Consider the following 18198-nt stretch of genomic DNA (forward strand, 5'->3'; position numbering starts at 1 on the left):
TATTTTTCATTAAATATTTATTTGCCCTTTTTGAGTATGACCAAAGTGGAGCTATCTAAAATCAACGTGACCTCAGGGTTGTTGAAATAACACTGACCTACTTTTCTTTCATAAAATTTCAAAATAAGTTTCCTTCCTCCTTTAGTATATGCATATTTCTGGGATTGGTTATAAAATCACTCAAACTTTTACTTCCAAACATCCTTTCTGTAATGAATTAATTAACTTTTAGAAATGCCAAATACTTCCCCTCAAGATCAGGAAAAAAATGTAGGACTGATACACTACATATCACAACTGATATGCTGCAGTACTATTATCTTCACTTTTTGGCAGTCATTTGTGCAAAGAAGTTCAAAGTATTGCTAAATATTTCCCTCACTTTTATACATATCATCCCTTTGCTTCTGTGATGGAACACTTTATACGAATGCTAAGGCTAAAAGTATAAACACATATTGGTAGACAGTGATGTATGTCTTTAATACAGGCAAACTTTTAAGTCTTTAACTTGATCTGAAGGAAATCTGGATTAGATAAACAAACAGATATTTTTCATTTTCTAACTCTGTAGCCAGAATTCTGGTCTAATATGTACATGAGGAACTCTCATTAGTTTCAAAAGGAGTTTCATACTTCTGGATGAGAGTAGAATTTTGCCCATGCCGATTGTTAGATTACTGTTTCCAAGGTAAAAACAGTTAAGAAATGACAAAGGAATGTTTATCCTCTTTGTCCTCTCTCAGCATATACTTGATAACCATTTTGTTAGTTTGCTTATTTCAACATTAGAAAAATGCACTTATCGGAATTCACACCCTATGCAAATTCTAAGCAAACGTAATAAACCTCCAAACAAAGGGTCTTGCTACAACCCTTTACACTTATTTTCAATGAATAAAATGAAATAAAGTGAAGGAGTTAGATTACAAATGTATTACAGAAAACAGAATGTATAAAGAAGGAGAGTATTTATTTTATTTTTCAGGTTTCTCCAGCAAAATAATATATCCATTGGAAAACGGTCCTGAGATATAACAAGAAAACACATTTTTGCTGGAGAAATCAAGAAACCAGTTGTTGGCAGGAAACTACTCGTTGAGAATGGTGTTATGTAACACTACAGAAACAGGAACTAGAATACCAATACCATACAAAAGTCCACTGCACCCCAAAGTAGATGACCCTACGAAGAATCAGTATTAGTGATTTCTGACAGAATTTGTCAGAAGATTAGCTTAGAAATTTTGAGAGGAGAATTTTGAAAGAGTTCTCCAAGCAGATCTTAGATCTGATTTTCTGGAGAGAGATTTCTTTTAGAGATCGTCTGTTGCCTGTTCAGAATTGTGAACTTTCAGGTGGCTGATAAAAAAAGCTACCACAAAGTAAAAAAGCCATCATATTTTTTGAATGACAGACTAACCTTCAAAAAGGAGAAGTCTTTGAGACAAGAAAAGGCATGCATATCTTGGGGAAAATGTATTCAACAAAAAACCCTTCAGCTTTACAATTGTAGAGCTGGCTGTAGTGCAGTACTAAATTTTGCTTTCCAGAAGTCTAAGAAGCTGTACTTCCCAGCTGAAGAACTTTCAGATATCCAACACAAATTGCCAGCGTTTGTAGAACAGCTTTACTGCTGTTAGTTCTGCTCCAACAAGTATAGAGGCCAGACTTGTGGAGTTCAAATGCTCAACACAGGTGGGAGCACTAAAGAAGAATAAGTCTCTGAAGGAGCAAAGATGAGAGCTGTTCAGGGACGCAGACCTTTCAAATGTATCAGGACTCAAAATACTTTTCTAAAATAGAAATCATCAGCATTAAACTACTTGTCAAGAAATCTGCTTTTCTTACTCTAGACTAGACATTCTATGAAAGAAGGTGAAGAGAAGTCATCTCCAGGGCCAAGGACATGCCACTAAGCAAAGAATATTTTCAGGTACTGCTATCTCAAGGTGGCAGGCCTACTGAAAAATGGCACTGGCTTTTCACTTTTTTTCCCATCTGAATTTGTGAGTCACTCAGTTTTAGATAAAGAAGTTATAAGCCTCAGCTGCAATTCTAAACTTAGATCACTAGACAAAAATTTTTAATATGATCCAATATTATTTAATTAGTCTAGCACAGTCCTTTAACAATCCCTCTTTTGCTAAGACATAATGAATAATAAAGAAAGGTTGAGCCACTGGAGAAGGAGAATCCACGACTGTAGTGGTACTAATGGATTTACACTGTTCTCCCCCAAGCGCTAAACATTAAAAGGAAAAAAAATTAACTCTTCTGCAAAAAAAAATCTATAATGTTTTGATAATAAAATTGTGTCAGATCACAGTTTTGCTATGAAATATTTTTCAGCAAACGAATTCAGTATAGGAAGGCAGAATATATGACTACGGTATAAAAAAAATCATGCAGGCATATTCAAGAAAAGAGAAGAAATGGTATGAATTGTATGTACAGTGGTAAATGGAAAAAAAAATGCCACTGATATTTACCAAAGAGAAGTTGTGCCAGATTTTCTTGACAGACTTTTTTTTTATGAGAACTAGTTTTGAAGACAGAGAAAATGCTGTAGATCACATCTTTTTTTGACATTAGGAAAACTCGACATAGTGGCACATGGGAAATTATGAGTTTAGAGGGTGAAGATGAGGGTTACTAGAAGAATTGTAATGCATTAAATGAACTCGCTAAAATAAGACGAGAGCAAGTTGCATTGACAGAAAAAACTGTCAGATTCATAGGAAATTACCGGCGGAGAAGTTCAAAAAGTTCTTTCTCAAATTGAGTTTTAATATTTTCAGAAATGCCCTTGCTACCAGAAGTGTCAGAGTGCTGATGAAATTTGTTGATGGTGTGAAGTTCAGAGGCATCTTTCATACAGAGGAGAGAGATTTCACATAGGAAGAACTTACTGACTCGGAGATATGGTTTAACAAAAATAAAATGATATCCAGATATGATGAGAATTACTTTTTATTTTTAATGAGAAAGCACTCAGTAAGCAGAAAGGATGTGAATTGGGAAGAGAGCTTGGAGAGGAAGGAGCAAAGGGACATAGCTGATCTCAATGTATCTATGAATTCAAACCAGATTCTGGTTTGGGCATTGTCCCACCTGGGAAACCTGTACAAAGAAATACATGTATACAAACTGGAACCTGAACCTCTATCAGAGATTGGGGCACAAAAATCCCTCTCATTGCAAGCAAAGAGCAAGTTCAAGACCAACTGATGAGGCAATGAGTACAAGTCTCTGAGGTCGAATGACATGCATCCCAGTGTCCTGAAGGAACTGGCTGATTAAATTGACAAGTCACTCTCCATCGTATTCAAAAAGTTGTGGCCATCTGGTGGTGACCCCTGTGACTGGAAAAAGGTAAACATCACTCTCATTTTTAAAAAAGGGAGAAAGGGAGGCCCAGGGATCTACAGACTGCTGAGCCTTACATCTCTGCCTGGGAAGATTTTGAACAGATCCTCCTGGAAATTATGTGAAGGCAAGACAAGGACATGACCCAAGACAGCCAGCACATCTTCTCCACAAGCAGGTCATGCCTGGACCTATTGAGTGGCCTTCTGTGATGGAATGACAGCATCAGTAGACAAACAAAGAGCAAATGATGTAATCTAGCTGGACTTCTGCAAGACCTTCGATACAGTCCACATTCTTATCTCTAAATTGGAAAGATGGATTTGAAGGGCAGACTATTTAGTGGATAAGGAATTGGTTGGATGGCCACAGCCAGAGGGTTGTGTTCAATGGCTCTAAGGTCAGGTAGAAGCTGGTGATGAGTGATCTCTCCCAGTAGTCTATCTTGGGACAGGTGCTCTTCAACATCTTTATCAGTGACCTGGATAGTGGGACTGAGCATACCCTCAGCAAAAGTTAGATCACACCAAGATGAGTGGTGCAGTTGATAAATAGAAGGAAGAGATGCCATATAAAAGGATCTGGACCAGCTTGAAGAATGGATATACATGAACCTAGTAAGATTCAAGTGGAAACAGCACTCCAGATGTGGCTGTGCCAGGGCAGAGCAGAGTGGGAGGATAACCTCCCTCGACCTCTCTCGAACTACTGACTATCCACCAGGATGCAGATGGCCTTCTGGGCCACAAAAGCACACTACTGACTCATGGTCAACATGTCGTCCACCAAGACACCCAGGTCCTTCTGTACAGAGTTCTTTCCAGCAGGTCAGCCCCTAACCTGTACTGATGAATGCAGTTATTCCTCCCCAGGTGTAGGAATCTACACTTGCCCTTGTGGAACCTCATAAGGTTCCTCTCCTCCCAACTCTCCCATCTATCCAAGTCTTGATGAATGGCAGCATAGCCTTCTGGTGTGACAAACACTCCTCCCAGCTTTGAATCAACAAACTTGCTAACAATACACTCTTATCTCTTCATCCAGGCATTGATGAAGATGTTAAAAAAGAACAGAAAATGATGCAGGCAGTCTGTATTGCTCTTCGTCAGCACAATCCCAGATATGTGTACTGAATTGGAGAAGAACTTATTGAGAGAAGAGAGTCATCCTGGGGATGACAACTTGGGGATTCTTGGTGGATGAAAAGCTCGACATGAGGCAGCAATATGTTTGCAGCCCAGATGATCAACTGTACTATGGGCTGCATCAAAAGAGGGGAGGCCATCAGAGAGAGGGAAGGGAATGTTCCCCTCTACTCTGTTCTTGTGAGGTTCCACCTGGAGTACTGCATCCAGGCCTGGACCCCCAGTCACAGGAAAGATGTGAAGCTGTTGGAACAGGTCTGGAGGAGGCCATAAAAATGATCAGAGGGCTGGAGCATCTTTCATCTCTCATAAGAGAGGTTAAGGGAGCTGTGTTTGTTCAGCCTGGAGAAAGCTCCAGGGAGACCTCATTGCAGCCTTCCAGTATTTAAAGAGAGCTTATAAACAGGATGGAGACTGACATTTTACATGGGCAAATAGTGGTAGGACAAGGGAGAATGGATTTAAACTAAAAGAGTGGAGTTTTAGGTTAGTTGTTAGGGAGAAATTTTTCACTCAGAAGGTGATGAGGCACTGGCTCAGGCTCCAGAGAAGCTGTGGGTGCCCCATCCCTGGAGGTGTTCAAGGCCAGGTTGAATGGGGCCCTGGGCAGCCTGAGCTAGTGGGTGGCAGCCCTGCCCACAGAAGGACGTTGGAACTGGATGATCTTTAAGGTCCCTTCCAACTCAAATCATTCTATGATTCTCTGAAACACAGAGAATAACTACAGGAATGAGAACAGAGAAAGAATGGAGAAACCTTTCTAGGGGAGATTAAAACTTCAGGATCTGTTTAAACTAGTAAGCAAAACAAACAAAATAAAAGCCACCACTATAACCCACATAATGTTACTGCTTCAGGATCCAGGCAAACAGCAGTGAAGCAGAAGAGCTGTTTTAAAACAGGAATAGAATAAATAGAGATAAGTTTGAAATGAAAATAGTCTAAATATTCTAATATTCGAAGGAATGACTTTGTGGACAGTATTCCAACAGTAGAATGACAGCAACCATTTTGAATAATGTTGTTCATTAAACTTTGAGCAATTTCTTGCTGAGTCTCTGAGATATTGTGGATCCTATCTGGATCAGTGGCTAAGAATCTCTCCCAGCACTGTGACATTACATAATTACTCTATTAAAAGGGATTGGAATACTACAGCTAGAATTATAAATTTTTTTTTTCTTTTTTTTGGAAGCTGCTGGAAAAGTACTTGAAAACTGATTTTTTTTTTTGGTCTGTGAGATCCACCACACTGTTTTCTGGGGACTCCTGATGCAGGGACTCAGGTACCCAGTTCTCTGGTCTTAATGCCTTCTCAGAGAGGGCTCTCTTTTTTTTTTTTTTTTTTTTAAAGTAATGCATTTCCATGGAAACAACAGTATCTGAGGGAATTCAATTAGTCAAAAATCAATTTTACAACAACTATAGAGTTTTGATGAAAATGTTTTTTACATAGTAGTAATTAACAATGCAGTAACATGAATAATTCTTGCACACTATGGCTAGTTATGAGAAAAACACAGATTTTAGAGTCCTTCTATCTAGCTACGAGAAAAACACAGTCTTTGGTAAAGGCTAAAATTTCCTATGGCTTTGATAATTTGTTTTCTTAGAACTGAGCAAACATCACACTGATATCAGGAACTTCATCAAAGCTTGCTCTTGCTGTCGCTGGCTTCAGTGGGAGCTAGACTGGACCCCAGGTGATCCTGTAAGATCAGTGTTAGCTAGTTTAAATTAATTAACTATCTTCTCCCCTCCAGCAGTAGATACTATTAGCAAACTCATTTCATTTTCTGAATTGAAATTACAGTAATGGTAAAGCATTTAACTTTGCCTCTTTTATATGACACTATTTCTGACGTCTAATAGGAATACTCTTTTGGCATTTGCTATCCTTCCTTTATTGCAAGTCTGCCTGCCTTTCATTACATTTTCATTATTCTTATGATGACTATATTTCATATTTATCACAGTGGTTAAAATGATATCAGTCACAATCAGCAATCATATACATTACTGAAATGTTTATTGATCTGTAAGCAACAGGAACAGTAAATTTAAAAAATGTTGTTTCCCAAAGGACACGAATTAATTCAGGCATTTCGGAAATAGGCAAAATACTGTTACTGTGATAAGGATGATAATTTATCATGCAATAAATCTTTTGCTTAACTGGTGAATATCGATTATGTGCAATAGCTATGACTGCAACTGCAAGCAGTAGAACAGTAGAAAAAAATTGTCTTTTTTAAAGATCTGTTTTCATTTTTGTTTGAAAACAGCACTGTTAAATGACAATATTCTTACTGCTGATGAGTTCCAATAATAAAATGTAAAGTGTATAAACAGCTTGATTTACTAGAAGACAAAAGCTCTTACACATATTTCCATTCAAATTGTTAGTTCTCAGAGTTTAATGTTAAACCTCTGTGTTTGAAACTAAAGGAAGAACATCTGGCAGAGATGAAATATAGCTTTAAACCCATTCTAAAATGTGTTGACAAATCATCATTGCCAAAACAAATAGACTTGGTTTCACTTCTTATCTGCACTGAGAAATCGTTTCCAGCTCCAGCTGAAAAAGTATTAGAAAATAGTCAATGTCAATTCTTCTTGGCTAATGTTACACTAAGAGTCACGCAATTATCCTACTGCCTTGCTTTCTTAGGAAATCCTAATTATCCAAGGTCCCTAGAGAACACATAACCAGCCTATTAAGGCATTTTTTAGTTTTCTGTAAACCCTATCCCATTAAACAACTGTTATTTTAACCAGAGAGCTATTTGGGTGCTCTCGGTTTGTGTGTATTTGTGAGGAAGGAGGAGGCTAAAGCTGTGACTGACCTAACGTGACTTTGAGCCTCTCTGTAAGCTGGTTTTTCTCATTTCAATATCTGGACTTTTCTTTCTCAATAGAGATTCCTGAAGAAAGCTAAGATATGAGCTTCCTTGCCACTGGCTGCCTGCAAGGTGGTGGCACTGGGGTGCTCAGTCTGTAGTTCTAAAGAAAGTGGGTATAAAAACCTTTTTTCCAACCTGAATTATTCAAGGAGAAGAACAAGTAGTCCGCTCTATCAGTGGAGACACAGCTGAGGGGAAGGCAGGGCAGAGAGAAAATGGACAGTATTCTGAAGGAGTACATAGACTAGAGGGATGTCTTCTGTTAATACTGCATCTATATAAAATGGCTGGAATGATAACATACAGGTCAGGTGTCATCTGCTGATTTTCACTGCTTAATGAGGACATGCTCTCCCAGTTTTTCATAAGCCACTCAATATTTTAAACCAATCAAAGGGATAAAGTGAGAGAATTGATGTTGGATACAGATTTACCTGTGATGTAAGGCTGCACTATTGCACTGCACTTTCTGCTTTTTGTTGTTTAAATGGAAGCATGCATTGATGTGCCACTGGAGTACTGTGCACTTTTATTCACTGCCTGACAGGTGAAATGAGGTTTTCATGTTGTTATCATTCCTTGTTTTGGCAAAAATGTCAGCCTTGGGAGAAAGAGTAGAGCCCGTGGAAGCTATTTGGGACTCCCTTATCACATCGTTCAATATCACCAGCTTCACATTTTTTTGGCTTTTTGAGGTAAGAACACAACAGACTCATTCGGGACCTTTTCTGGGTCTTCAGTCTTTTAGCTCAGTGTTGTTAACCATTTTTCAGACACATTAAAATTTAAAAAGTTCTGAAAATAATGTAAAGCAAGATGTAGATTTCCAATTGTCACGTCCTGTATTTAGAAAATTGGTCATCAAACAAGTTAATATCAGCTTTAACACTTCAGCTCATGTACTCTACATTTATGACATAAAAAATTCTTACTAGAAGCCTTTTCTCATGCATTGGGTTTAGCCTGCATAACAAACGTTTTCCTTTTGCTCCTGGATGAGATGTATCTCTGATAAAAATCACATGCCCTTACATTTCTGAGTTGCCCTGATTCTTAGACGTGAATTCAACTCCTAACCCTTGTCTTCTTATTTTCTCTTTTTCTGTTAACTGCTGAGTATGGCCTTGGTCAAACTGGATGCTTGAGAGAGTCTTCTCATGCTGTCAAGAGAAGCAAATACTACAGGCAAGAAATAGCAGCAAGGGGTAAGCAGCTGAGGGTGGATGAAAGAGAGAAAAAATTCTGAAGGAAAATAGTTACTATACATAAAATAATCCACGTGCCATGATCTTAATACCCAAAGACAATAAGGGACGAGAGACTGACCTTTATGCATGTATTTTTCTTCTTGAAGAAAAGTAACTTTTATATCTTAGAAGATGTGTCATTTTAGATGTGAACCTCGATGGCAAAATGTTAGAGTTTTATGATGCCACTGCAAGAACTGGACATGAATAATTTCTTTTCAGGAGTTAGGCAAGAAGATCTGAAGTATACCTGTTATAATATTTAACAGAAAACTATTACTTTTTAAAAAATTTAATTCAGATAAGAATGCTTATTGTAGTCAGGAAAAAATCTGTAGTTAAATAAAAATAAACCCTTTTCAAAAGATAAACCATCAGAGTACCTCAGTTCAGGTGGCCAAATCTATGGTGGTGCAACCTACTTTTGTCAAAATTACATTTGACATTTACATCTTGAGTCATGTTGTCATTTCAAAGTCCATATTCACATGAGGTCTGTTGTGAGCAGGATCACCGTTTAGCTTGTCTGAGATTCAATATTTTTACTTTAGTGTGCTTATACTAAATGCTCAACAAGAGCTTCTAGCATTGTTTTATCTTCAGCAGATGCACATCCATTTGTATTTGACCATGGGGACCCTTCAGGTACTTCCATTTTCCTTTTGCTCCCAAAAGCTCTTCAAAGCAGAGCATGAGCTGTGAGTTCTGGAAGGCTCTTGACTGAAGACCTAATAATGCAACTCTTGCAGCATAGAAATGAATTAGGTGTCGTATTTGTTTTGTAGAGTAATGTGAAGAGTTTGCATTTTTTCCATCTGGGTAAGAAAAAACATTTCAGTCTGAGATGTAAAAAATAAATTTATAAAAACATATTTCCTTTTTTTTTAAAAATGTGTTAGTCACTATTTATGCTAAAGCAAGCTACTTTCCTCTGAATATTAAAGCTAGACATCTAAAACAACCCGTCAAGTACATGTATATATAATTTAATAAACTTGCTTTGATTTTTTTTTAACAGAGCAGAAGAGAGCAAACTGTCCCTTTGATGCGGTAAATGATGACAGAGAAGAAATCAGAGAGTGGTTATAGATGTGAACATGGGCCATAAAAGGCTTCAGCCACTGCCAGAAGCTTACTTCAGGTACTGCTTTTGCCTTTACAATTTACAGAATCAAAAGAGATTAAAAATGAGATGACAAGATAATCTCTCACTTTGCATAGCTGATTGAGAGCTCAAACGCTTGTATCAAATGCATAGCAGAATAAAATCAAGATGAAAGGTAAATGATGAAAATATTTAGGACAGATAAAGGAAATTCTATTTCTTGAAGGCCTAAAAACCCAATATAAATCAGTAGACTCCACTGGATTTTGCAGAATGCCCACTTCTCTAGCATCAGCTTTCCTCCCCACCCCCTTCCCAGTTTCCTCTAAATAAGACAGCATCAAGAAAAAGTCAAGAAATTAACTAGTGTGTCCATGGAAACAGTAGGAGCTGATGGAGCCATGTGTACAGTGGGACTCTAGCAGCTTTCACCTTGTTAATTGCAGGTCATCCCAGAATGCCATAAAGAATATATAGAACAGTATTTGAAGAATTTTTTAAAAGTACAGCATTCAACGTCTGGAGATCTGAGAGACTCTTGGTTCTGCCATAAACCTCCTGACTTCCCTGAGTGTGGACACTTCAGTGTCTGTTTTCCTCTTACAATCTTTTTTGGCCAGGCTGCCACTTGAGGAAAGGGCTGTCTCCTATCGTGTTTGCCACAATGTGGAGCACTTAGAGATTCTGACCTTTGATGTCATCAGGTGCTTCTACAGTGTTAAATCGAAGTAATAAAAATAAGTACCAACTTGTATTCTTAATAGCTTCAGAAAGATTGAAAATTGTTTCACTATTGCTTTATTAAGGCACAACCAATGATATTTCTTTTCTCAGGCTGTACCTAGCATAGCAGGGGTAATGATTCACTGTTTCCCTAATCTTTTCCTTCATTAAGCGTTTTTAAATCTAAAATACCAAACTGATTAGGGTATGAAGAGTGAACAGCAGTCAGCATGAATTATTCCCATTTCATTTTCCTAAAAGACTGACAAATTTTACTAACATAATTCGTCTACCAGCAGATCCCTGCAGACCTGGCTGTCATTTTCTACTGACACCATAGGTCCATGACAGAGAACATTACGTTGAGGAGAGCACTCTTCAAATGTGGGTGTTCTGTTTTTGAGTAGATCTGACTTATACTTGGCCAGGTTAGTGTGTGTATGGAGTAAGTTCACCTAGCAGCAAATCAGGCAGGAAAACTGGATCAGAATTTGTGGTTGTATTTTCTCAGGACTCCATCCTTTTATTTTGTTGTACTGCCTCTGTTGCTGGTTGGTGCAGTACTGGGGTATAAACCTCTCAAACAGAGCTTTTCTAATACAAAGCATGGAATGCCTTTCAGAAGGTGATGCAGCTTGCAGTGAAATATTTTCTAGTTTGAAACAGTTTCTATTTAAATGCAAAATCGGCTTTGGTTTCTCAAACCATTCCAAAATCCAACCCTACAACACATTCACTAATCTATACAAAGCACATTTTGAATTTGTGATATGATCCGGAGTTGAAATTTTCATTTCTTTCCTTGATGAAATTCAGTTACTTTTTATTATTGTTCCGTGAACTACTAGTACAAATTCAATAGACAGTACAGTTTTTAATTAGCAGGAAATGAAATACAAGCAGCATTAACAAACAAAAGTCTAAAATCAAGTCTAAAATATCCCTGTGTGGCAATTTTCTCTGATACAGTTCTCCAAAGAATCTTGCATCAAGCATGTTCTTTTTTGCAAATCTGCTGGTCCCTAAGTGGATGTAACTTTTTCTGAAATGAAAAAAAACAAAAACCTTCTATCTTTTTGTGTGCTTACGTCTCATATAGTTCACACTGCTTTAAAACTGAAATGCTTAAATCGTTGCTTTACACCGGTAAGCTGCAAGAGTAAGTTTTCTTCGGTACTGGATAGAAATGATGATCTATTAGAAACGGGTTGAAAAACAAATAATCAAACAGATGAGCATTCCCCACTCCATTCATACAACATTTGTTTTATGGAAGGAGTGTTACCAGAAAAGTTCTTGCAGCGTGTAGTATAAAAGCTACTCCTAAAGAAGGCAAGCAGTTCATCAGTTGCGTTAAATCCTAATAGGTGATCAGAGTGCTAAATAAAGCCACAAAAAGAATTCATTTCTATTTTATTGACTGCATTCATGGCTCATGTGTCATTTATTTCACAGATTCAGAAGTGCTAGCCAAAGAAAAAAAATAATGGGTGTTAGCTGTTAGCACTTTAGAAGTACCATAATGCATAGAGAGACTGCCACAAGCTAAGAAAATGCAGTTTGCTGCCAGATCCAAGACCCCTGTGGATGTTACCCAGATGAACTCATATATATTTCTATTTGTGCACAGACAAATGAAGTCTTCACTACTTTTGAATCAAATAATTTAATCTGAGATCTTTTTTCTTCTGTTTTCTATTTTTTTTTCCACTTTGGCCCTTTCCATATGTGAGGTTTGAGGCCTTGTCTCACGTAGTGAACCCCAGGAGGGTGTTATGTCTCTTTGGTGGACCTGCTTTCTCCCACGTATCCCAAACAGTGTGACATGGGAGAAGCTGCTGGGGATGACCAAAAATGTAAACACATTCTTCTATCAGCCTAGCTATCTGATCTATATTCCTGCAGCACTGACACAGCTCTATTTTTGGGGATAGCTTCTGAGAGTAACAGTGAATGAATAGCAGCCCCAGACTCCTCCGAGGCCCTCCTCACCTGGAGAACCATTCAGTACCATCCCTAGAAGGGAAACCAACAACAAAATGACAAGGGGTCCATTCAGTCTAGGTACAAGACAGAGGTATTACTTATGGAAGTATGGCTAAAATAGGGAATTTTTAATTCTACTTTCTCTTTTTCTCTCTAATTTCATTTCTTCCTTCATCCTCCTCTCCATTATTAAAGTGTATTCAACCATTTATTTATTCAAAACATCCCTTTGACCCGGAGTCAGCTTTTTTTTTATTATTATTATGTGTTTAGGTTTTTTTTTGTGTTCAGGAACAGATCTTTTTTTATAAGACAGGGCAAGGGAAAAGTGATGAGTATGGTTGGACCCCATGTTTCACAGCTAACTGTTGTGCTTAGGAAAATTGAAGTTTTGATACAGACATTTAGCCTTACATTTCCAGATAAAACCATTGCAGGAGATTAATCTATACAAGTCCACCAATATGATTAACTAATCCAGTCTTTGTGTCTGCATTGGGGATTTTAGTCTAAACTTTGTAATGTAATCTATCATGATAATCTGTAAAATGTGGATACTTTACATAATACTTTAATAAGTGTGTTTGCACACAGAATAAATCTTTAATTGCTGGTTTGAGGAGGCCAATTTTAGCAGTACTCTGTCATGCTTATTATGATGAATCAAGTTAATTTATATATGTAGCTTACTTCTTTGTCTGAATTAATCTTGCATTTCTACTGGCTTTTATTGGAGAAAATCACAGGGCAGATCTCCAAAACCACAGTGTCTGCCAGGCAGAAGATGGTGAAAGCATGAAACAGCCACGTCCTTATTCCACATGGGCATGGGGCAAGATGGGTAGAGGCCACAGATGGCAAGCAAATACCCTTAAGTTAGCATGGTGGGTCAGAACATACAAAAAATTCTGTAGAGGTTAAGTTTTCCGTTTCATACAGAGGATCGCAATAGAAACACCACCTGATTTCCTTAGGTGGGTATTTTTTAGAGGGGATCAGTGCATTTCTAGGTAAGATGAGGTAAGTGGAATCTGCCTTCTCTGCCTTAGTGAATCAAAATCTATGATTACAAATGTGAGCCCAATCTGTAAAGCTCTGATACATTACTGCAAACTATTCTGCAAAAAAGCAGGCTTCTGCAATGACCCCATTAGATTTACTTGAGACATTTCTGTGAGTAAAATTAAACATATATGTATATATCTGTGGGATCAGGGTCTATACATAAGATGGGCTGGTGAAGCACAATACAGCTATGGGCACTGATTTATGAATGCAAACTTTCTTTGCTAATGAATAATTCTCCTGACAAAAGACAAAGATAAGGGTCACTTAGTAAGCATACCTGCACCTTTTTCATGATTTGTTCTGCATTCTGTTATACCCAGTACTAATTTTTCTCTGTACTGCCTGAAAACAGAGCAATTAATTTATGGTGATTTCAATTACCATTTCCCACACTAACTAGACTTAAAACACAGTATTGGGTCAGTATGTAGTAGGGAAATTGCAATTTTCTTTGAGTCTCTGTGGTATTCAGACAGCTGGTGTAGGTTCATTAGGAAAATTAGAAAGAAAAAACACACAAACAGAAAACAAGTGAAATGTGTGGCAATATGAAAGCACACAATATTTCTCCTTCCTTTTTTTGGGTGAGATAGCTGCCCTCCATTTTCCAGTCTGCTAACTCTTTCAATTCCATTGCAGTAACTGCAATTTTCTAAGTTTTAACAATAACTGCTGAAATAGTATAGCATAAAATCACTAGGAGAGACTGGGACTACAAAACCTCTAACAGGGTCTCCAGAATGTAAACACCATGTCAGAATGTTAAAGTGTAGGCCTCTCAGCATCAGCTGCTTACACGATAATATAATTCAGCTTTGAGGAGATAAAGATGATCCTCTTGAAATAAAATAAATTGTATAATTCACTGACATTATTACATGTCCTCAAAGAGGTAAAAAGTCCTGAAAAAAGAGAACAGTTAGAAGGACATTCATGGTCCTCACATTGAGAATACATTTATTGTGACAGATCGGGAGTCGTTTGTATTGAGGACACAGCAAAGAGCATCTGCCTGGCTGAGGAGGCACCTGACATAACCAGGACATCCAAAGAAGTTTGCTGCATGGCAGCACTTTAGACGTCTCCAAGAGAGAGAGCAGCATTCATTTGAGGCAGGCGATAAGTGGAGAGATGTGCTTATCTTCATTGTGGCCCACTGGACAAGGGCCAGTGTGTAGATGCAGAAACAGACCTGACAGGTCCTTGCACAGGTAAAGCAGGAAGGAACGCGAGCAATTTTTCTTCCTCTCTGACCTTTTCATACATTTTCACAGTCACAGGCCTGGGCTGAAGATTTCTATATGACTGACTACAAAGCATACAGACACAGCAACCCCCTCACAGTTATGAGTTTGATCTCTAGATGAAGTCGGAGGAGCTAGAATCTGTGCATCTGCCTTTGCACACAGTATGGACTTCACCTCTGTCTGTATGATATGGGAGAGCTGGTCCTAACACTGACAAAAATTTCACTGAGGCTCAAACATAACGAAGCCAAATCAAGCCATTATTTATTGTTTGCAAGAATGCCTGTGGCATTAAGATGTTAAATTCAATGAAATTTAAAAAGTAACTAAGTAATGAGTTTAAAGCATTGTTCTTTTTAAAAAGGATTAAAGATGTTCCAAAGCAAAGCCTGCAGTTTCCCTTCTCTTTGCCTGTAATGGCAGCAACACTAGCCACCCTTAACCTTCCTGTCATTCACAAAGTCTCATGCTGTGGCTATAGACATTTGCTCCAAGGCTGAATTTATGTCAGATGAGTTCTGAGCCCAGTAATGATTTGGGCTTTGATTTGTGAAATAGAGGTGCCCCTGGGATCTTTAATCTATCTGTGAAAAGCTTTTTGTAAGATTTCTGAAATGTCATGTAGGAAACCCATGTACAGAGGGACCAGATTATGACCCAATTACCAGCTGTGCTAATCCAGATTGATTTCACTAAGTTCAGTGGAGATGATGAGGATTTAAAACAATGTCAGCTTGGATCAGAACTTAGCTTCTTGTCTCCTGTTCTAGCTTCAGATCTAAATATTCATATTCCAGTTGCAATTTTAATTACATGGTCTTTTTTTTTTTTTTTTGCCTAAGCTCAGCCACTAGGAAAATAAATCTTCCCTTTTTTATACATTGTTATTTCATCTTTTTTTTTTTCCTAAGATGAGTGATGGGGGGAATACAATTTTCTGTTGGCAATTTGTTCTTTAATAAGCTCTATAAGCTCTTTAACATTCATACTGTTCAAAGTTTTACAAAACAAACTTACTGCTGGTTGCATTTCACTCTAAAAGGTAACAATGATCATCAGCAAGGTAGAGTGCTATAAGATAGCTCTGGTAAGATGAAATGGCTTATGTAAATTACATTGAATTAATTAATTATTGAGAGACGTTCAAGCAAAAATGTGTTTAAACTGTGCTGTAAACTCTTTGGGTCAAGAACTATGCTTCTATTCTCTGCACAAATCCCAGAACAACAGCACCAAGGACGCTAGCAGCTAGGCACGCATATGCCACAGATTGCAAAAATAGAATATCACACCAAGCAAATAAACAATGGGTGATTCTGATCTCAGAGCAGCAGGATGGTGTTGTTTTTAATGGTGTTATTCCCTGCTTAATGCATTGTAACTGTGGCTTACTATTCTTATTCCCCTATCCAACATTTTAATTTTATAACAGCAATAATGAGCATGGCGCAGGGCATTTTCAGGGGATCTTTATTGTGTTCTGTCACAGCTTCAGTGCTGCTGTGGGAGATGCAGCAGCATTTCTTTAAAGTGCCAGCTCCAGCCAGCCCTTTGTTGACTTAGAGTGATTTGTCTGATACAAAGAGAACTATCTGATAATGCATCCTACCCCATGGATACCACATGCTCAGCAGCATTCAAGTGGTTAAATGATCAAGGATGTGTAATAGCCTCTAGCTGCACCTCTGGCCATCACGTTCTTCCCAGCTGGTCATTAATCCCCAGGATATGCCCTCCAGATAGAGTGTTATTACTTACATATAAAATTAGGGTTTTAGAGTATGCTGCTGTCTGCTGAAAAATAACAAGAGGAAAGACTTCAGAGTATTTTAGTTAAAATGTAAGTTAGCTATAGTAGTGACTGGAGATCCCATGTAACTGTCTGCCCAGCGCTCTGTGAACATGCTACAGGAGGCTCCTACAAGCTCCCTTCAGCTTCTACTTTTTCCCCTTGACTTACTGCTCCTTTTCCCCCCAGGGTTCTCCAAGGCCCCAGTGTACTGGTTTAGACTTGACTGTGGATTCCCCAGTGCTGATATTGACATGGGCTTATCGTTCTGCTGAAGGTAGAGTTGCATGATCCATGCCTGAGCATGAACTGTACCCTTTGGTCCTGACCCCCTGGGACAACTCCCAGAATATTTTTCTTTACATGGGAATAATTGTGTTCCTCTAAGAAAAGTTTTGTCCCATCTGCAGGATACAAAGGAAAAGCTCAAACACAGTCATCTCTCTGTCACTTCTGAAACACTGCACAGAAATTTGCTGTGACAGCTTTTGCACAGAAGGAGGTGAGATGAAGGAGCAATAAGTGATAGCAGTCAACTTTTGACACAGCAAGCTGTAAGGGTGTCCTGGGGACTGGTGCAGTAGGAGCGCCTCTCAAAAGAACTGCTTTCTGATTTTTTTTACCCATACTCTGTGATATTTTTTCGTGAACAATGTTCAAGGCCTGGGTTTTGGTTCACATGACTGTGCTTTGGCTCACCTGGTGGAGAGAAGATATGCCCAGAGGTATGTCTTTTGCTGGGGGCTGTGCATGGCCCCATGAGTTGGCCAGGCCCTGTGGGAGGTAAATGATGGCTTGCTGGCCATTTGCTGTCTGGCACAGAAAACAGGAGAATGTGAGGTATTTCATTCACATGTGCCTAAACTTCAGGTGCTGCAGGAGCAGAAGAGCTCTGGAGTGTATCTTAGCTGTGCTGCCAGTTGCATGGGACTTAGGAGGTTGGAAGATCCCTGGGGAAAATTTTCAGTGCCAGTTCTTTGTTTGATTCTCCAGAACAGGGAGGTTTCCAGGTTTCTGTCCTGTTTCTTGTCCAAAATACAAAGGAGAGAATTCATTACCAGATTGGAAAACCTTTAAGTATAGGAAAAAACACTAACACAAAAGCAATAAAGACACGACAAATTTATTTTTTGCAGTTACTATTGTGTTCATCCTTAATGTTGATTTGATTTTTAATCCCAGTAGGAGCTATTCACATAGGAGCAAAAATGACACAGCAGGGAGGGAGCACATTGAGGGAGCAGCACTCTTGGACTTCATACTGTTTGGAGCAGGTGCTATTTTCTTTATTGTCCGTAAAATGCTGTGCATATCTAAGATGACATAACAAATTTGTATAAATACTACAAATGTTGCATATGACCAAAATGGGTTAAATTTGCTGGGAAGATCTAAAATGCCTCAGCTTTCTGAGATGTAAGAAGAGATAAAAAGGATAAGATTTGTTTTCGGTGAAACATGTTTAGAAGTCTTTAGGCTGGAAGGAAGAAATACTAAATTGTTTGCAAATACAGCAGGATCTACCAGTCTCTAGAGACCACAATTAAGCTGTAGCTTAAATTCCCAATGAAAAAAGTGAATATAGACACAACCATTTATGTTACTTCTCTCTTATG

At 38.3% G+C, this 18198-nt stretch overlaps 1 long non-coding RNA gene across 3 annotated transcripts in view; it reads left to right on the forward strand.

Moving 5' to 3' along the window:
* Positions 5136-18198, forward strand: part of LOC110392828 — a 52143-nt gene continuing 39080 nt past the window's right edge. The window contains exons 1-3 of one of the 3 annotated variants that reach the window (XR_002434636.1): positions 5136-8622; positions 9683-9805; positions 14821-15183. This is a non-coding gene — a long non-coding RNA (uncharacterized LOC110392828). Of the gene's footprint in view, positions 8623-9682; positions 9806-10215; positions 14314-14820; positions 15184-18198 lie in introns of those variants that run through there. The other 2 variants (XR_002434635.1, XR_002434634.1) reach the window with 2 other exon arrangements.

This window comes from Numida meleagris, chromosome 1 (assembly GCF_002078875.1).
Source record: "Numida meleagris isolate 19003 breed g44 Domestic line chromosome 1, NumMel1.0, whole genome shotgun sequence".
In the NCBI taxonomy this organism is placed as follows: Eukaryota; Metazoa; Chordata; class Aves; order Galliformes; family Numididae; genus Numida; species Numida meleagris.